Genomic DNA, 17,758 nt, shown 5'->3' with positions numbered 1-17,758 from the left:
TCTCCGATTATGATTGTGGATTGTCTACTGATGTTTTTGGTCTATTGTTCTAAGAATCGGAGAGAGAGGGGTTAAAATCTCCGACTATGATTGTGGATTGTCTACTGATGTTTTTGGTCTATTGTTCTAAGAATCGGAGAGAGAGAGGTTAAAATCTCCGACTATGATTGTGGATTGTCTATTGATGTTTTTGGTCTATTGTTCTAAGAATCAGAGAGAGGGGTTAAAATCTCCGACTATGATTGTGGGTTGTCTATATATAGATGGTTTTTGCAGTCACTTTCTGCCTACTTGTGTTTTTTATATTTAAAGTGCATCTTTTAGCTGGGTGTGATGGCACATGCCCCTAATCCCAGCTATTCTGGAGACTGAGGCAGGAGGATCACTTGAGCCCAGGAGTTTGAGCAGTACTAGACTTCACCTTGGGCAAAAAGGCAAGACCCCATCTCTTAAAAAAAAAAAAAATACATAGACGGACAGACAGACACACACACCACAGTGCATCTTTTGTAGACAGCATGTAGTAAATCTTGCTAATTTGTCCATTTTAGCAATCTCTGCCTTTTAACTGGAGGGTTTAATTCATTAACATTTAATATAATTATCATTATGGGTAGATGTAGGTATGTTAATATTTAATATAATTACTGTTATGGGTAGATGTAGGTATGTTAATCGTTTTCTGATTGTCCCTTTGTATACACACACTGCCCTTTATTTTTCAGTGATTTTAGGTTCATAGCAAAATTGAGCAGTAAGTACAAGGAGTTGTGCCTCCCCCGTGCCCACCCAGGCACAGCCTTACCATCAGCATCCCACTTGTTGCAGCTGACACACCGACAGTGACACATCACCACCACTCAAAGTCCATGGTTCCCACGAGGGTGCACTCTTGCTGCTGCACGTTCTTGGTGTTGAGCTTTGGCAAGTGTATAATGACACTATCGTTGGATTTCAGGTCTACTGTTTTTACCGTTTATTATTTGTTTTCTGATTGTCCCTGTGTTTTTTGTTCCTGTTCTCTTTCTGGCCCTCTTTTGCGTGATTTGAAGTTTTAAAAATTCCTTTCCAAGTTATCTTTTGGCCCTTTAGTTGTGCTTCTTTCCATTATTCTCATAGTTGTTGCTCTAGGAATTGCAATTTCAACCTTGCTTTTTCTAGTCTACTTAGAACTAGCATTATACCACTTTATGCAAAATGTAGACATGTAGACACCTCGCAACTGTACAGTCCATGGATCCCCTCGACTACTCTTCATGTTGTGGCTGTCATATCTGCGTACATTATAAACCCAAGAGATGTTTTAATTTTTCCCCAGATATTTACTAACTTTGATGTTCATCATTCATTCTTAAAGATCTGAGTTTCACTGTAGTATATACTATCTTCAGCATTTCCGGTAGCACAATTTGATGGTGACAAATTTTATCAGTTTTCCTTTTTCTGAAAATATTTTCATGTAATGTTTATTCTTAGAGAATACAGAATTCTATGCTTTTTTTTTTCTTTCAGCAGTTCCACTTTCTTCTGGTCTCCATAATTACTCACAAACTTGGTCGGGCGTGGCAGCTCACGCCTGTAATCCCAGCACTTTGGGAGGCCAAGTGGGTGGGTCACTTGAGGCCAGGAGTTTGATGCCACCCTGGCCAACATGGCAAAACCCCATCTCTACTAAAAATACAAAAATTAGCTCAGCATGGTAGCACACACCTGTAGTCCCAGCTACTTGGGAGGCTGAGACACAAGAATCACTTGAACCCAGGAGGCAGAGGTTGCAGTGAGCTGAGACTGTACCACTGCACTCCAGCCTTGGTAACAGAGCAAGACTCTGTATCAAAAAAAATTAAAAAAAAAATCTCACAGACTCAGTCTATCAGCTCTATCAGCTCAGGGTCTGTCAGCTCATGGTCTATTGGCTCAGGGTCCGTCGGCTCACGGTCTATCAATCAGCTCACAGTCTGTCGGCTCACGGTCTATTGGCTCACGGTTTATCAGCTCAGTCTTCACAGTGCTGTGCTGTGTGTGATCTGTTGTTTTTCTCTGGCTGCTTTCAAGATTTTTAAAGTTAATCTTTAGTTTTTAATAGTTTTTGGGGCTGGGTGTGGTGGCTTACACCTGTAATCCCAGCACTTTAGGAGGCTGAGGCAGGCAGATCCCCTGAGGTCAGGAGTTCGAGACTAGCCTGGCCAACATGGAGAAACTCCGTATCTACTAAAAATACAAAAATTAATCGGGCGTGGTGGCACGGGCGTATAGTCCCAGCTACATGGGAGGCTGAGGCAGGAGAATCGCTTGAACTGGGAGGTGGAGCTTGCAGTGAGCCGAGATCACACCACTGCACTCCAGCCTGGGCGACAACAGCAAAACTCTGTCTCAAAACAAACAAACAAACAAACAAACAAACAAACTTTTGAAGTGATGGGTCCAGGTGTGGTTTTATTCACATTTATCCTGTTTGGGATTCTTAAAGCTATACATTTATGTCTTTCACCAAATTTGAAAGTTTCTGGTTACTGTTTCAAGTACTTCTGTCCACGGCGCCTCTCCTCTCCTGGACCTCTGTAATTACCCATGTGTTAGACATGTTGATATCACCTAAGGTCCCTGGGGCTCTGTTCATGGTTTTGTTTTATTTCCCTCCAATCACTTCCACCCTTTTTTCTTTTTCCAGCTTGGATGATTTCTATTCCTCTGTCTTTGAGGACTCTGCCTATTTTCTCTGTTATTTCCCTTCTGTTATGTTCATTCAGTGAATTTTAAAATTTCAGATCTTGGCCAAGCACAGTGGCTCACGCCTGTAATCCCAGCACCTTGGGAGGCTGAGGTAGGTGGATCACCTGAGGTCAGTTCAAGACAAGCCTGGCCAACATAGCGAAACCCTGTCTCTACTAAAAAAAAAAAAAAAAAAAAAAAAATTGCTGGGCGTAGTGGTGGGCGCCTGTAGTCCCAGCTACTCAGGAGGCTGAGGCAGGAGAACCACTTGAACCTGGGAGGCAGAAGTTGCAGTGAGCCGAGATCGTGCCACTGAACTCCAGCCTGGGTGACAGAGTAGAACTGTCTCAAAAATAAATAAAATAAAATTTCAGATTTTGTTTTTTTTTGAGACAAGAGTTTCACTCTTGTCCCCCAGCCCCAGGCTGGAGTGCAGTGGCATGATCTGGGCTCACTGCAACCTCTGCCTCCTGGGCTCAAGTGATTCTTTGCCTCAGCCTCCCGAGTAGCTGGGATTACAGGAGCCCACCACCAAGCCCTGCTAAATTTTTGTTGTTGTTGTTTGTATTTTTAGTAGAGACAGGGTTTCACCATGTTGGTCAGGCTTGTCTTGAACTCCTGACCGCAGGTGATCCACCTACCTCAGCCTCCCAAAGTGCTGGGATTACAGGCATGAGCCACCACGCCCAGCCAGATCTTGTGCTTGTTTGACCTAAAATTCCCATTTGGCTCATTTAAACATGTTTCCTCTGCTGAGATTTCCGGCACTTTGTTCATTATGCGTGCATTTCCCTTTTCTTCACTGAGCACAGACACTAAACCTGCTCCAAAGTGCTTTTTTGATTATTCCAACAGCTAGGTCATAACACAGTTGATATCTGTTGTCTTTCCCTTTGAGAATGGCTCACATTTTCCTGGCTCTTCATATGTTGAGTGATTTTGAACTGTATCCTGTACATTGCAAACGTTACATTGTGAAGACACTGGATTCTGTGATATTCCTCTGAAGAGAACCAATGTTTCTACTTAGCAGGCAATTAATTTCATTAGATTCAAACTGCAAACGCTGTCACACCTGTGGTGAGCGGTGGCTCAGGTCACTGCATGGCACAGGGTGCACACAGGGGTCAGGGGTTTGCCAGAAATGAGCGGCATCTATACACAGGACTCCTCCTCTCTGGCTCTTTCTGGGGCTTCTACTCTCATTTTCGAGGAGCTATGGGTGCCTAGCTCCTTCCCCTGCCTGCTCCTGGAACAAGGAAGATAGCGTACTTTCTTTTTTGTTTGTTTTCTGGAGACACATTCTCCCTCTGTCGCCCAGGCAGGAATGCAGTGGCAGCGATCCTCTCATCCCGGCCTCCTGAATAGTTGGGACCTCAGGTGCACACCATTACACCCAGGTAATGTCCTTTTCTTTTGTAGAGACTGTGTTGCCCAGGCTGGTCTCGAATGCCTGGCCTCAAGCAATTCTCCGTCTCAGCCTCCCAAAATCCTGGGATTACAGGAGCGAGCTGCCCTGCCAGATAGTAGAATTTTTACTTTTTTTTTTTTTTTTGAGACAGAGTCTCGCTCTGTCACCCAGGCTGGAGTGCAGTGGCGCGATCTCAGCTCGCTGAAGCCTCTGCCTCCCAGGCTCACGCGATTCTCCTGCCTCGGCCTCACGAGTAGCTGGGATTACAGGCACCCGCCACCACACCTGGCTAATTTTTTGTATTTTTAGTAGAGACGGGGTTTCAGCATGTTGGCCAGGCTGGTCTCAAACTCCTGACCTCGTGATCTACCTGCCTCCGCCTCCCAAAGTGCTGGGATCACAGGCATGAGCCACTGCACCCGGCCCAGACAGTGGACTTTCTATCAGTGCGTTAGTCACCCCACACTATCATGTGGGGACTGTGGCTGCCCTCCGGGCAAAGATGCAAAAACAGGAAACTGTGCTGGTTGCTTCCTCCAAGTCAAAACTTCCCTCCAAAATCTGCCACTCTCCAGGGCCCTCAGGGAGCTGTTTTTCATACTCTGTCCATGGTTACAGTTGTGCTGTGGCAGGGTCACTCTGTTAGAAGTTTACTCTTTCCCACTGAAGTAGAACCCCATCATACGGCTTTCTGTGTCCAGAAACCAAGGCGATTTTAGTTTCTAGACGGTGGGCACCTGTGTTGCTTCCCAGGTGCTCAACTCTGGGCAGTAACAAGCCTGTGCGGTCTGGACATGGTGGCTCACACCTAGAATATCAGCTACCTGGGAGGCTGATGCAAGAGGACTGCTTGAGACCAGGAGTTCGAAGCTTACGTGCAGACACATTCAAGCTGGTCAAGCCGGGAACGCACCTGCACTCCAGCCTGGGCAACAGAGCGAGGCCCTGTCTCAAAGGAAAAAAAAAAAGCTTTGGCAGCAGAGAACTTGGAGAACATGGGCTGAAAGGATAAGTCTTTTTGTGCTACAGATCCTGGGTCTCCAAGGGATGTAAACCTGTTCACTGTCCAACAACAGCAGCAATCAACACTTCCAGAGCACTTGCCACATGCCAGACACCACGCGAAGGGATTTATACATACAAACTGATTTCACTAATTTCAACAATGCCTCTTATCGCCCCACTTTAAAGATGAGGAAAAGACTTGCATAAGACCACACTGTGAGTAGGTGGCAGGGTTAGGCCCAGGCCAGGCCCTCTGGCTCCAGAATAAACTGGAGTCTGATGGTTTTCAACCGCAACACTCAACAAATATGTTCAGTATGTCTGGCCAACTACCGTAAAAGTTTATAGAAATTTTCAATTTAAGAAGTAAAGGCCAGGAGCAGTGGCTCACACCTGTAATCCCAGCACTTTGGAAGGCTGAGGCTGGAGGATCACTTGAGGGCAGGAGTTTTAAGATCGGCCTGGGCAATACAGCGAAACCCCTTACAGAAATCAGCCAGGCGTGATGGCACATGCCTGTGATCCCAGCTACTTGGGAGGGAGGTGGGAGGATCACTTGAGTCCAGGAGGTTGAGGCTGCACTGAGCCGAGATAGCGCCACCACACCCTAGCCTGGATGACAGAGTAAGACCCCATCTCAAAAAATAAAAAATAAAAAGTAAAGGCATTGGATTTAAAAAATAATATACCCTTAAATATTAGACTATTAACTAAAGTAAAAATAAGTGTGGACCAGGCGCAGTGGCTCACACCTGTAATCCCAGCACTTTGGGAGGCCGAGGCGGGTGGATCACGAGGTCAGGAGAGTGAGACCATCCTGGCTAACATGGTGAAACCCTGTCTCTACTAAAAATACAAAAAAATTAGCTGGGCGTGGTGGCGGGCGCCTGTAGTCCCAGCTACTCGGGAGGCTGAGGCAGGAGAATAGAGTGAACCCGGGAAGGTGGAGCTTGCAGCGAGTCGAGATAGCACCACTGCACTCCAGCCTGGGCAACAGAGCGAGACTCTGTCTCAAAAACAAACAAATAAATAAATAAATAGATAAATAAAATAGTAATAAGTGTGTTGTAGAATTTTCTAGCATACCTAGAAGTGAAATGCGTGCCGACGAGAGCACGGAGTATAACTGGAGTCCGCTCGCTGAGGTTCTGTGAAGTACATTTAATCTCCAGAGGAACCACTTAAAAAACAACACAAAGAGGCAGAACTAAAAAGTCAGCAGAGGAGATAAAACTGAATTAAAGACAACTTGATCCCTCTACCTACAAAAAAGGAAGGAAAGGAGAAGCAGGGAAAAGCAGGTGGAAAAACAGAAATCGAACATAAAGATGGTAGACTCCATCCCAAACACTCTAACACCTACATTAAATACAAATGGTTAAATTAAATACTTCAGTTAAAAACTATCAATTAATGTCACTAATTATTAGGGAAATGCAAATCAAAATCAAAATGAAATACTACTCCACACCCATTAGAATGGCTATTACCAAAAAAACAGAAATAAATGTTGGCAAACGCATGTGGAGAGAATGGAACCCTTGTGCACGCTGCTGAGAATATAAAATGGTGTGAAAAACAGTATGTCAGTTTCTCAAAAAACTAAACACACACACAAAATTAAACACAGAATTACTCTATGACCCAGCAACTTTACTTGTGGTTCTACACCCTAAAGAACTGAAAACCAGGACTCCAAGAGACATTTGTACAACCGTATCTTAGCAGCATTGTTCACCACAACCACCATGTCTTAGTGAAAGGTGACAACGTGCTAGCAGCCCTCACTCGCTCTCAGCACCTCCTGGGCCTCAGCATCCACTCTGGCTACACTTGAGGAGCCCTCCAGCCCGCCGCTGCACTGTGGGAGCCCCTCTCTGGGCTGGCCGAGGCCGGAGCCGGCTCCTCTACTTGCAGGGAGGTGTGGAGGGAGAGCTGCAGGCGGGAACTGGGGCTGCATGCAGCGCGAGTTCTGGGTGGGTGCAGGCTCGGCGGGCCCCGCACTCAGAGCACCTGCCGGCACCCCCAGCCCTGGGCAGTGAGGGGTTTAGCACCTGGGCCAGCAGCTGCGGAGGGTCCCCCAGCACTGCCAGCCCCCCTGCACCAGGTTCGAATTCTTGCCGGGCCTCAGCTGCCTCCCCGCGGGGCAGGGCTTGGCAGCCTGCCATGCCCGAGGCCCCCCACACCCCCGCCCGTGGGCTCCCACGCAGCCCGAGCCTCCCCAACGGGCACCACCCCCTGCTCTGCGGTGCCCGATCCCATCAACCACCCAAGGGCTGAGGAGTGTAGCGCATGGCACTGGACTGGTGGGCAGCTCTGCCTGCGGCCAGGCGCTGGGTCCATTAGGCAAAGCCAGCTGGGCTCCTGAGTCCGGTGAGGACTTGGAGAACTTTTACGTCTAGCTGGAGGATTGTAAATGCACCAATCAGCACTCCGTGTCTAGCTCAGGGTTTGTGGATGCACCAATCAGCACTCTCTGTATCTAGCTAATCTGGTGGGGACTTAGAGAACCTTTATGTCTAGCTACAGGATTGTAAATACACCAATCAGCACTCTGTGTCTAGCTCAAGGTTTGTAAATGCACCGATCAGCACCCTGTGTCTAGCTCAAGGTTTGTAAATGCACCAATCACTGCTCTGTGTCTAGTTAATCTAGTGGGGACTTGGAGAACTTTTACGTCTAGCTAGAGGATTGTAAATATCATTCTGTGTCTAGCTCAGGGATCGTAAACGCACTAATCAGCACCCTGTCAAAACAGACCAATCAGCTCTCTATAAAATGGACCAATCAGCTGTCTGTAAAATGGGCCAATCAGCAGGATGTGGGTGGGGTCAGATAAGGGAATAAAAGCAGGCTGCCGGAGCCAGCAGCAGCAACCAACTCAGGTCCCTTTCCACACTATGGAAGCTTTATTCTTTCACTCTTTGCAATAAATCTTGCTGCTGCTCACTCTTTGGGTCTGCACTGCCTTTATGAGCTGTAACACTCACTGCAAAGGTCTGCAGCTTCACTCCTGAAGCCAGCGAGACCACGAACCCACCAGAAGGAAGAAACTCCAAACACATCCAAACATCAGAAGGAACAAACTCCGGACACACCATCTTTAAGAACTGTAACACTCACTGCGAGGGTCGGTGGCTTCATTCTTGAAGTCAGTGAGACCAAGAATCCACCAATTCCAGACACATTAGCAGCACCATTCACCACAGCCACCACGTCCCGGCGGCACCGTCCACCACAGCCACCACGTCCCGGCGGCACCGTCCACCACAGCCACCACGTCCCGGCGGCACCGTCCACCACAGCCACCACGTCCCGGCGGCACCGTCCAGCACAGCCACCACGTCCCGGCGGCACCGTCCACCACAGCCACCACGTCCCGGCGGCACCGTCCACCACAGCCACCACGTCCCGGCGGCACCGTCCAGCACAGCCACCACGTCCCGGCGGCACCGTCCACCACAGCCACCACGTCCCGGCGGCACCGTCCACCACAGCCACCACGTCCCGGCGGCACCGTCCACCACAGCCACCACGTCCCGGCGGCACCGTCCACCACAGCCACCACAGCCACCACGTCCCGGCGGCACCGTCCACCACAGCCACCACGTCCCGGCGGCACCGTCCACCACAGCCACCACATCTTGGCGGCACCATTCACCACAGCCACCACGTCCTGGCACCGTCTAGCACAGCCACCATGTCCCGGCAGCACCGTCCACCACAGCCACCATGTCTTAGCAGCATTGTTCACCACAGCCAAAAGGTGGGAGCAAGTGTCCACCCACAGATGAATGGATAAACAAAAGGTGGTCTATACAGACCGTGGAATATTCTACAGTCCTGAAAAGAAATTTTGGACGCATGCTACAACAGGGATGAACCTTGAAAACACTATGCTAAGTGAAAGCAGCTCATCACAACAGGACAAATACTGTATGATTCTACTCATGAGGTTCCCAGGGTTGTCGAATTCATAGAGACAGAAAAGACAATGGTGGTTGCCAGGGGCTGGGGGGCAGGGAGGAATGGGGAGTTAGTGTTTAATGGGAACAGTTTCTTTTCCTGTTTCCTTTCCTCTTTTCTCCTTTCTTTCCTTTCCTCCTTTTTAAAATTTCTTTCTTTCTTTTAGAGACGGGTTTGCTCTGTTGCCCAGGCTGGAGTGCGGTGGTGCAATCATAGCTCACCGCCATCTTGAACTCCTGGGCTCAAGCAACTCTCCCGCCTCAGCCTCCCAAGTAGCTAGGACTACATGCCTGCCACCACATCTGGCTAATTTTATTTTTACTTTTTGGTAAAAAGGGTATCTTGCTGTGTTTCGCAGGCTGGTCTTGAACTCCTGGGCTCAAGCGCTCCTCTCTCCTGTCTTAATGCAAGTGTACTAGATAAACATGCATGTAATGCAGGACCCATGTTCACTGAGAGGTGAGATTTCACATTTACATGTAAGACAATGAGGCCCTATATGGCCAAAGGTGAGGCGGGGCCCGGGAGTCACTCCAGTCACATCCTCCATAGACCAGCAGAACCAGTCCGTGGCCAGCGGTGTCTTATCAGGAGGAAGTTATGGAAAGTGACGCTGTAGTTATGGCCGTGAAATGGGGGGTCAGTTAGTGCCTGGCAGCATCACTGTTTCCATACCGCCTGTCTCAGGCCAGCTAGAGGAAAGGAAAACCCAAGCCTTATTCTTTAACTGTGAGGGTGTGTGACTTAACCCCGGCCTGGCACGGCCTTAGGTCCTGATCGTAACTCGGCGTCTTATTGCCACAGAGTCTGTCAGCCTTGTGATCTCCACTTTAACACTAATGTTGGTCAGTCGTGTCTAAACTGAAACAGGGTGGGAGCATAACCAGGTGTGTCCAACCTCCCATCCTTTTATGGCCGGAAACTCAATTTTTAAGGTTTCTCTGGGGTCCCCTTGACCAAGAGGGAGCTCGTTCAGTCGGCGGGGGACTTAGGATTTTATTCTTAGTTTACAACATCAGTAATAAAATTAATAGGCAAATCAAAGAATGGGAGATAGTCACAGTACACGTACCAGACAAAAGCCCTGAATACGGAATATATAAAGGACTTTCACAATCTGGTCATCAAAAAAATGGGCAAAAGACGTCCTCGGACACTCAGAAAACGTGTGCGAATGGCAACAGACGAGTGGACAGTGCTCAACACGGGTGAGCGTCAGGGAAATGCAAACTAAAGCCTCCACGACCAAACGGCACTCGGCCTCTCGGCTGTGGGGACACACAGAACCGCTGGGACTTCCACACCTGGGATGCGGCCCTCCCCCGGGCACGTTCCCAAGAGAAACAACACATGCCCGCCAAACACGTGCACAAAAATAGGCCCAACTCTTCAGACAGCGGAAACCCACCCGCGCCCTCAGAGACGAGGAGCACGCAACAGCGCACCCCACACCCACTCTCTGTGCAGCACCTCAGAGGAAGCTCAAAAACAGTTCACCGCGTGAGCCGTGGCAGACGCAAAACCGCCCGCACATGTGACTCCTAACACTCAGAGTGTCGGTAAAATCACAGCAGCGCTCCTGTCCGGCGCGGCAGGCGGGCGCTGGAGCAGCCTGCGAGGCAATCTCCATGGATCACAGGCAGATTCTACATCACGAGAGGAGTCTGGTGAATCCTTTGTCAAAACAATTGAACTGGACACAAGCTCTGTGTGTTTCGCTGCATGTAAATTATGCCTTAGTAACTAAACAAATGCATTTTCTATTTTAAAAATCTCATTGGAGCCAAAAAAGCTAAATAATGGGATGAAAATTTCTACAAGGCAATGAAAAATTTAGTGAGAATTTAAATTGTGCTATACACTCTTTCACCACTCTTATTTTCCCTTAGAAGAATTGGTTTCAGGGCAGGTGTGGAGGCTCAGGCCTGCAATCCCATCATTTTGGGAGGCCAAGGTAGGAGGATCGCTTGAGCCCAGGAGTTCAAAACCAGCCCGGACAACAGAGTGAGATCTCATCTCTACCAAAAAAAAAAAAAAAATAGCTGGGCTTGGTGACGTATACCTGTGGTCCCAGCTATTTGGGAGGCTGAAGTGAAAGAATCTCTTGAGCCTGGGAGGTCAAGGCTACAGTGAGCCATGATCGCACCACTGCACTCTACCTGGGCGACAGAGCCAGACCCCGTCTCAACAACAACAACAAAGAATTGGTTTCAAGAAAAAAATGATGCCTCAGGTCACTGTAATTTTAAATAAGTAACATCTTGCAAAACAACCCTGTAAAAGCAACCACCGGCCGGGGCAGTGGGTAGACCACACCCACGCTCACCGTAACTCCAGCCGCCCAGGCAGCAGTAACTGAAAAGGGGAGGCGGGAGGGTCCACTGGCGGGTTTCTCACGCTGCGGAACCTCGGTAAACACAGCACCGAGGGCTGGCTGGAGCTTCCATTGCATCCGTGTAGCTAATGCTGGTCATCTTCGTAGCAAGCAAAGGAAGCCAACGTGAAACGTAGCTTTAAGGGCCCAATAAGAACTGTCTGGGAGCCTTAAACACAGGCCTCTCTATCTAAAGATCCCCTCTCGTGCTTTGATAGAAAACAAATACCGCAAACCTCTTGATGGGGTGTAAAGGAGACATCCCCCTTTGTTGACATGCATGGTAGACGCTGCCCACCTACCCGTGGGCTCAGCACACCGGAGTCGGGCGGTTGCCGTAGGTGGCTCAGCAGACGTGAGCAGGGCAGGATCGGGCCCATCCCCCCACCGGGAATGTCAGGCCACCATCAGGTGATGGTCAGGTGGCTGTTAACTGTCTAAAAGAACTGGTTGCACCCAGCGCCAGGGAAAGACAGGCTCCCAATAGCTAGAAAACACATGAAATCCGGTGATTGGCAGCTTCCCGATGCGATCTCAGGAACTGGGCGAGTTGGCTCAAGCGTGTGCACTGAGAGGCAAAATGGCGGCGTGTAACTGTTCTATGACCTTCTAGGGACGTTTGACAGGTAACGGAAGAACGCCTCAGGTGAGCATGCGCACTACTCCAGTGAACACACGGCGCACGCTCCCTCCCTCCAGTGAACACACGGGGCACGCTCCCTCCCCGCAGTGAACACACGGCACACGCTCCCTCCCTCCAGGGAACACATGGCACATGCTCCCGCCCACGTACTAGCAAGATGCTGCATGGGTGGACAGCCCACCCTGAAGAAGGATCAGGGGAGAAGGGGTGCAAGACCCCAGAAGCCTGCCAGCCTATAAAACCCCAAGTCAAAAGGTGAAACCACGCACCTGATCTCTCACGTCGCCCGTCTGGCCCTCCTCCAAGGGTACTTCCTTTCCTTCCTGCTCTAAAGCTTCTTCAACAACTTTCACTCCTGCTCTAAAACTTGCCTCAGTCGGTGGGGTGCGGTGGCTCACGCCTGTGATCCCAGCACTTTGGGAGGCTGAGGTGGGCGGATCATCTGAGGTTGGGAGTTCGAGACCAGCCTGACCAAAATGCAGAAACCCCGTGTCTACTAAAATACAAAAAATTAGCCGGTCGTGGTGGCAGTCACCTGTAGTCCCAGCTACTCGGGAGGCTGAGGCAGGAGAATGACATGAACCGGGGAGGCAGAGCTTGCAGTGAGCCGAGATTGTGCCACTGCACTCCAGCCTGGGCGACAGAGACAGACTCCGTCTCAAAAAAAAAAAAACTTGCCTCAGTCTCTCCTTCAGCCTCATGTCCTTCCATCAAATTCTTTCTTCTGAGGCAGCGAGAATCGAGGCCACCGCTGACATACTTTGGTGCTGAAACTCAGATACATTCTGCCGGTAATAGAGCTCTGCAGGCTCACCTGAGCTCCACACTCCACCTCGGCACACGCAACCCTCAACCAGAGTGGTGAGAAGAGGTGGCTCTTTCTTTTCTTTGTGAAACAGGCTGGAGTGCATCGTTGTGATCTCGGCTCACTGCAGTCTCCACCTCCAGGGCTGAAGCGATCCTCCTGCCTCAGTCCCTCGAGTAGCTGGGACTGTTAGTGGCAGAATAAGTCCCCTTTCTGACACCAAAGCACGTTAGCAGCAGTGAACCTCAAGTTTTCCCTCCTCAGAAGAGTTTGATGGACGGGCAGGAGGCAGAAGAGACCTTAGAGCAGGAACAACAGTTTATGAAGAAGCTTTAGAGCAGGAATGAAAGGAAGTAAAGCGCCCTTGGAAGAAGGCCAGGCAGGAGACCTGAGAGACTAAGTGTGCAGTCTGACCTTTGACTTAGGGTCTTCCACGCTGGAGGCTTCCGGCGTGTTACTTCTCCCGATTCTTCCCTCGGGGTGGGCCGTCCACACGCTCAGCGGCTGCGGGCACTTGGGAGGGAGCATGCACAGAGTTTACTGGAGTTGTGCGCACGCTCCCTCAAGGCTTTTTTTTTTTTTTTGAGATGGAGTCTCGCTCTGTCACCCAGGCTGCAGTGCAGTGGCGCAATCTCGGCTCACTGCAACCTCTGCCTCCCGAGTTCAAGTGATTCTCCTGCCTCAGCCTCCTGAGTAGCTGGGACTACAGGTGCCCGCCACCATGCCCGGCTAATTTTTGTATTTTTATCAGAGACGGGGTTTCACCATATTCGCCAGGCTGATCTTGAACTCCTGGCCTTGTGATCCGCCCCCCTCCCCCCACGGCCTTGCAAAGTGCTGGGATTACAGGTGTGAGCCACCACGCCCAGCCAGGGCCGCCTTCTCTTACCAGCCAAATGTCCCTTGTAGAGGGGGGGCCCCTCTTCTGCCCTGCTCATGTCTGACTAGCTACCTACTGTAACGGGCCACAGGTGCTTGCCCCCATGCCTGGATAATATTTTTTATTTTTTATAGAGACGAGGTCTCCCTATGTTGCCCAGACTGGTCTCAAGCGATCTCCCACCCCAGCACCCACAGCGCTAGCTGTTCTTTAAAGGAGCTACCCAGTAAGTCAAAGCTCAGGTGGAGAGCAGCCGCAAGGCAGGGAGGGGCTGAGAGGTATCTCAGGGGTTCCCGGGATGCTGCCTGTGCACCCCAGGGCTGAGGTGACTGCGCGTGGAGACACCTTCCTGACCGGCTTTTAGGAGGAGTACTGGGGGAGGGATGTGTGTCAGGAAAAGAACGTTTCTGTATAATTCATAAACATGTATGTTAAAAACAACGTGGCCATGACGGATCCTGGCTGAATGCAAACGGGGAACATAAGCCTGAGTAATCAGGCGCATCACTGAACATCCCAGGCGGCCGCCCCTACCCCGGGGCTCAAAGCCGGCTCCCTCTGCGCGGGTTTCCCAGGTTAAGCCATCGGGAAACAGGAAGACGCCTAAGAACGATACAATGGACTTTGGGGACTCGGAGGGAAGGGTGGGAGGGGGACAAGGATAAAAAGCTACAAATAGGGTGCAGTGCGTACTGCTCGGGGGATGGGAGCACCAAAATCTCACAAATCACCACTAAAGAGCTTACCCATGTAACCAAACACCATCTGTACCCCAGTAACTTACGGAAAAATAAAAGGAAGACGCAGCTCTGCCTTCTCTGCACACTGTGGTAATACTAAGAAAAATGAAAACCAAAAAAAGGGGCCAAGTTTGACATCCTGGAATTTAACAGGACGAGGCGGCTAAGAATTCAGCCACAAAATAGTTTCCCGGGGAAGAAGCCGCGTTTGCTTTGAAACGCGGTAAGAAATGCCCCCGAATACCTGGGCTTAAATTACACCCAAACTCAATCATCGACTCGCTCCCACCGGAACAACGCGCTCCTGAAAAACTGCACCCCGACTAGCCCTCGGCTACTCCAGGTGACAAACGGACAAAAACAAATCCTAAAGCCTCGCGGGAAAAAGACCTGAATCGTGGCCGACTTCTAGGACACCGGGGACCGCGCCGGTGCCCCCACTCCCGGCTGCCGGGAAGGCGAGGCGAACGCGCCCCCTTTCTTCCCCGGGCGCCCGTCCCATCCCCTCCCCAGGGACCCCGTCCCTGCCCCGAGAACCCCCTCCCCTCCCCAGGTGCCCCCTCCCCCCCAGGGACCCCCTCCCCCCCAGGGACCCCCTCCCCTCCCCAGGTGCCCCCTCCCCCCCAGGGACCCCCTTCCCTGCCCCGGGAACCCTTCCCCTCCCCAGGAACCACCCTCCCTCCCCAGGGATCCCCCCTCCCCGCTCCGGGAACCCCCTCCCCTCCTTAGGGACCCCGTCCCCACCCCTCCCCGGGGTCCCCCTGCCCTCCTCAGACGCCCCTTCCCCTCCCCAGGCGTCCCGCTCAGCCCGGGCGCCTTTCCCCCATAGGACGCGGCCAGGCTCGTTGGGAGGCGGCGACGAGGACGCGGGCCCAGGCGCTGGCGGCTCCTCCGCGCGCCGCACAATGGGGGACGCGCAGGGAACGTCCCTCGGGCCGGGCCGGGGCCGCCGACCTTTGTCTGCCTCTCGCACTCCCTGCGCCGACCCGGCCGCCCAGACGGACCCCGGCGCCCCCACCCGCTGCCCTCACGCCTGCCCCCAGCCCCTCACTCACCCCGGCGCCCTCCGGGTTTCTCTTTCGTACACCCCGCCCTCAGGCGGTGGCGCCGCGCCCCCTGGGACTTGTAGTCTTTCTTCCGCCCCGGCCCCGGCGCCAGGCCCCGCAGCTCCCAAAGAAAACTACAACTCCCGGCGGCCCGCGCGAGAGCCGCCCTCACCTGGTGGTACCGTCGCGCGAGGCCGTGGGTGGGGTGCCGGGGCGGGGCGCGAAGCACCCTGGGAAATGTAGTCCTAGAAAACTCAGCGCATGTCTCGGGTCCCTGACAGGGAGGGACTACATTCCCCCGGATTCCTCGCGCGCCGGCTGCTTGGCGTTGCCGGGAGACGGGGCGGGGCGTCGTCGGGGTCTCCCGGGCGACCGCACAAGCGTCGGCGTCCTTAGCGTTCCGCCGGTTTAGGCGCAGGCGGAGCGTTTGGGGGTGGCCGGCGCGGCTGCGCCACGTTTGGCCGCGTGCGCGCGGGGCCAGCGTCCTCCAGACCCACGGAGCGCCCCGAGCGCCTCGCGAGCCGCCGCCAAATGCGCCCCAGGTCCGCGGCCGGTGCCAGTGCTGGGACCTCGGCGGCCAGGGTCGGAGCGCGGCGGGAGAGACCCTGCCTTGGGTGCGGGACTGGGACGGCTCGGACCCAGAGGGCTCCCGGGGCTTCGCCTCTCGGACGGGTCAGGGCTCTGCGGTCTCAGGACGCTCCCCCGTGAGTCTCGGCGGCCCCGGGGTCTGGGCGGTGTCGCTGCCCCACAGGCCGGGCGCGTGGGTTTTTCCGGGGCTCTGCCTCTGAGCCACCCTCGGAGAAAAGACCGCTCTGTGCGTCCCGCGGCGCCCGCAGCTTTCGGCAAACATGTTTAAAGGAGCTCCCCGAAGGAACTGGGGGCATCCGTCCGCTCGTCAAAGGCTTGGGTCCTGTCGGTGTCCCCGGGCCCTCTCCTAGCTGGGCCAGCGCGCAGGGTGGGGGGGGGGCGCTGCAGGTGTCGCGGCCCCCCCCAACCTCCGCAGACCCTCCCAACCCCTCAGACCCCCCAAAATCCCCAGATCCCCCAACCCCCCATATACCCCCAACCCCTCAGACCCCCCAATCCCCCAGACCCCCCAACCTCCCAGGCCCCCAGACCCCCCAGCTGCCTTGCTCCCGGGAGCTCCCAGGCCCGTCCTGCATGCGCCTTGGGGTTGTTCCTCCTTGATGGACGCCGCCTCCGGATTCCATCCCAAGTTTAAATGCCAGAGATTTCAATGGAAATAAAGCCCCCATCTTAACAGCGTGAGGATGTTTTGTAAACAGTATTGGGGACAGCTGGGGAAGTCACGTTTGTGTCTTCTCTTTAGAGGGACAGTGTTCGCCTGAGGGTCCATCCCAGGGTTCCCTCGGGGCCTCTGGAGGAGTTGATGCCACCAGTGCCTCTGGCCGTGGGACACCTGGGCGTGGGCGCCCAGCGCTAGGGATTCGCTGACAGCTGCAGGGTTTCCGGCCATGCGCCCGCGGACGTCCAGCTTCTGTGTCGGTCCCATTAAGAGGAACCTGGCCTGGGCGACGTTTGAGGACCACGGGGAGGACACAGTCGCGGTCCCCTTCTCGGAGTCCAGTCTGTGCCACAGGCTCTTGCCGTCTGCGGCAACTCATCGTGGAGCTGAGCCAGTGTTTCCACTTCCTTTTTGTTTTTTTGTGTTTGAGAGGATTTCACGCTGTCACCCAGGCTGGATGCAGTGGCATGATCGTGGCTCACTGCAGCCTGGACCTCCTAGGCTCAAGCGATCCTCCACCTCAGCCTCCAGAGTAGCTGGGACCACGGGTGTGTGCCACCATGCCTTGACACATATTTCTTTATTTTTTTGTAGAGACGGGGGTCTGTTTTGCCCAGGCTGGTCTCAAACTCCTGGGCTCAAGCAGTCCTCCCGCCTGGCCCTCCCAAAGTGCTGAGATTACAGGCGTGAGCCACCATGCCTGGCGTCCACTTTCTTGACTATTTCCTGAAGACCAGCGTTTCCCGGGTGGTTTCACAGCTGCGGAAGCTGCCTGTGTCAGTGTCAAGTCCCTACCCCTCGGCTTGGCCTGGGGCTGTGGCCCTGGGTGACCGTGTCCTTATGCTGGAGCTTGGTGCACAAGTGTCCCCGCCCCTTGTTCCGTCACTCATGGTGGTCTGCACCTCTCTACACGTTGGCCCCTGTCAGAGG

General features: G+C 52.8%; 1 protein-coding gene across 1 annotated transcript in view; it reads right to left on the bottom strand.

The window, feature by feature from the left end:
- The window catches only part of C1H1orf159 (chromosome 1 C1orf159 homolog), a 34,557-nt gene extending 18,948 nt beyond the window's left edge, over positions 1–15,609 (bottom strand). Inside the window, 3 exon segments of the mRNA XM_063703514.1 lie at positions 6,215–6,308; positions 14,581–14,632; positions 15,592–15,609. The gene's annotated coding sequence lies outside the window, so the exon portion shown is untranslated.
- Between the last annotated feature and the right edge of the window lie 2,149 nt (positions 15,610–17,758).

This window comes from Gorilla gorilla, chromosome 1 (genome assembly GCF_029281585.2).
Source record: "Gorilla gorilla gorilla isolate KB3781 chromosome 1, NHGRI_mGorGor1-v2.1_pri, whole genome shotgun sequence".
In the NCBI taxonomy this organism is placed as follows: Eukaryota; Metazoa; Chordata; class Mammalia; order Primates; family Hominidae; genus Gorilla; species Gorilla gorilla.
Note: the sequence above shows the minus strand (reverse complement) of the source record. Positions and strands in the feature narration are given on the sequence as shown.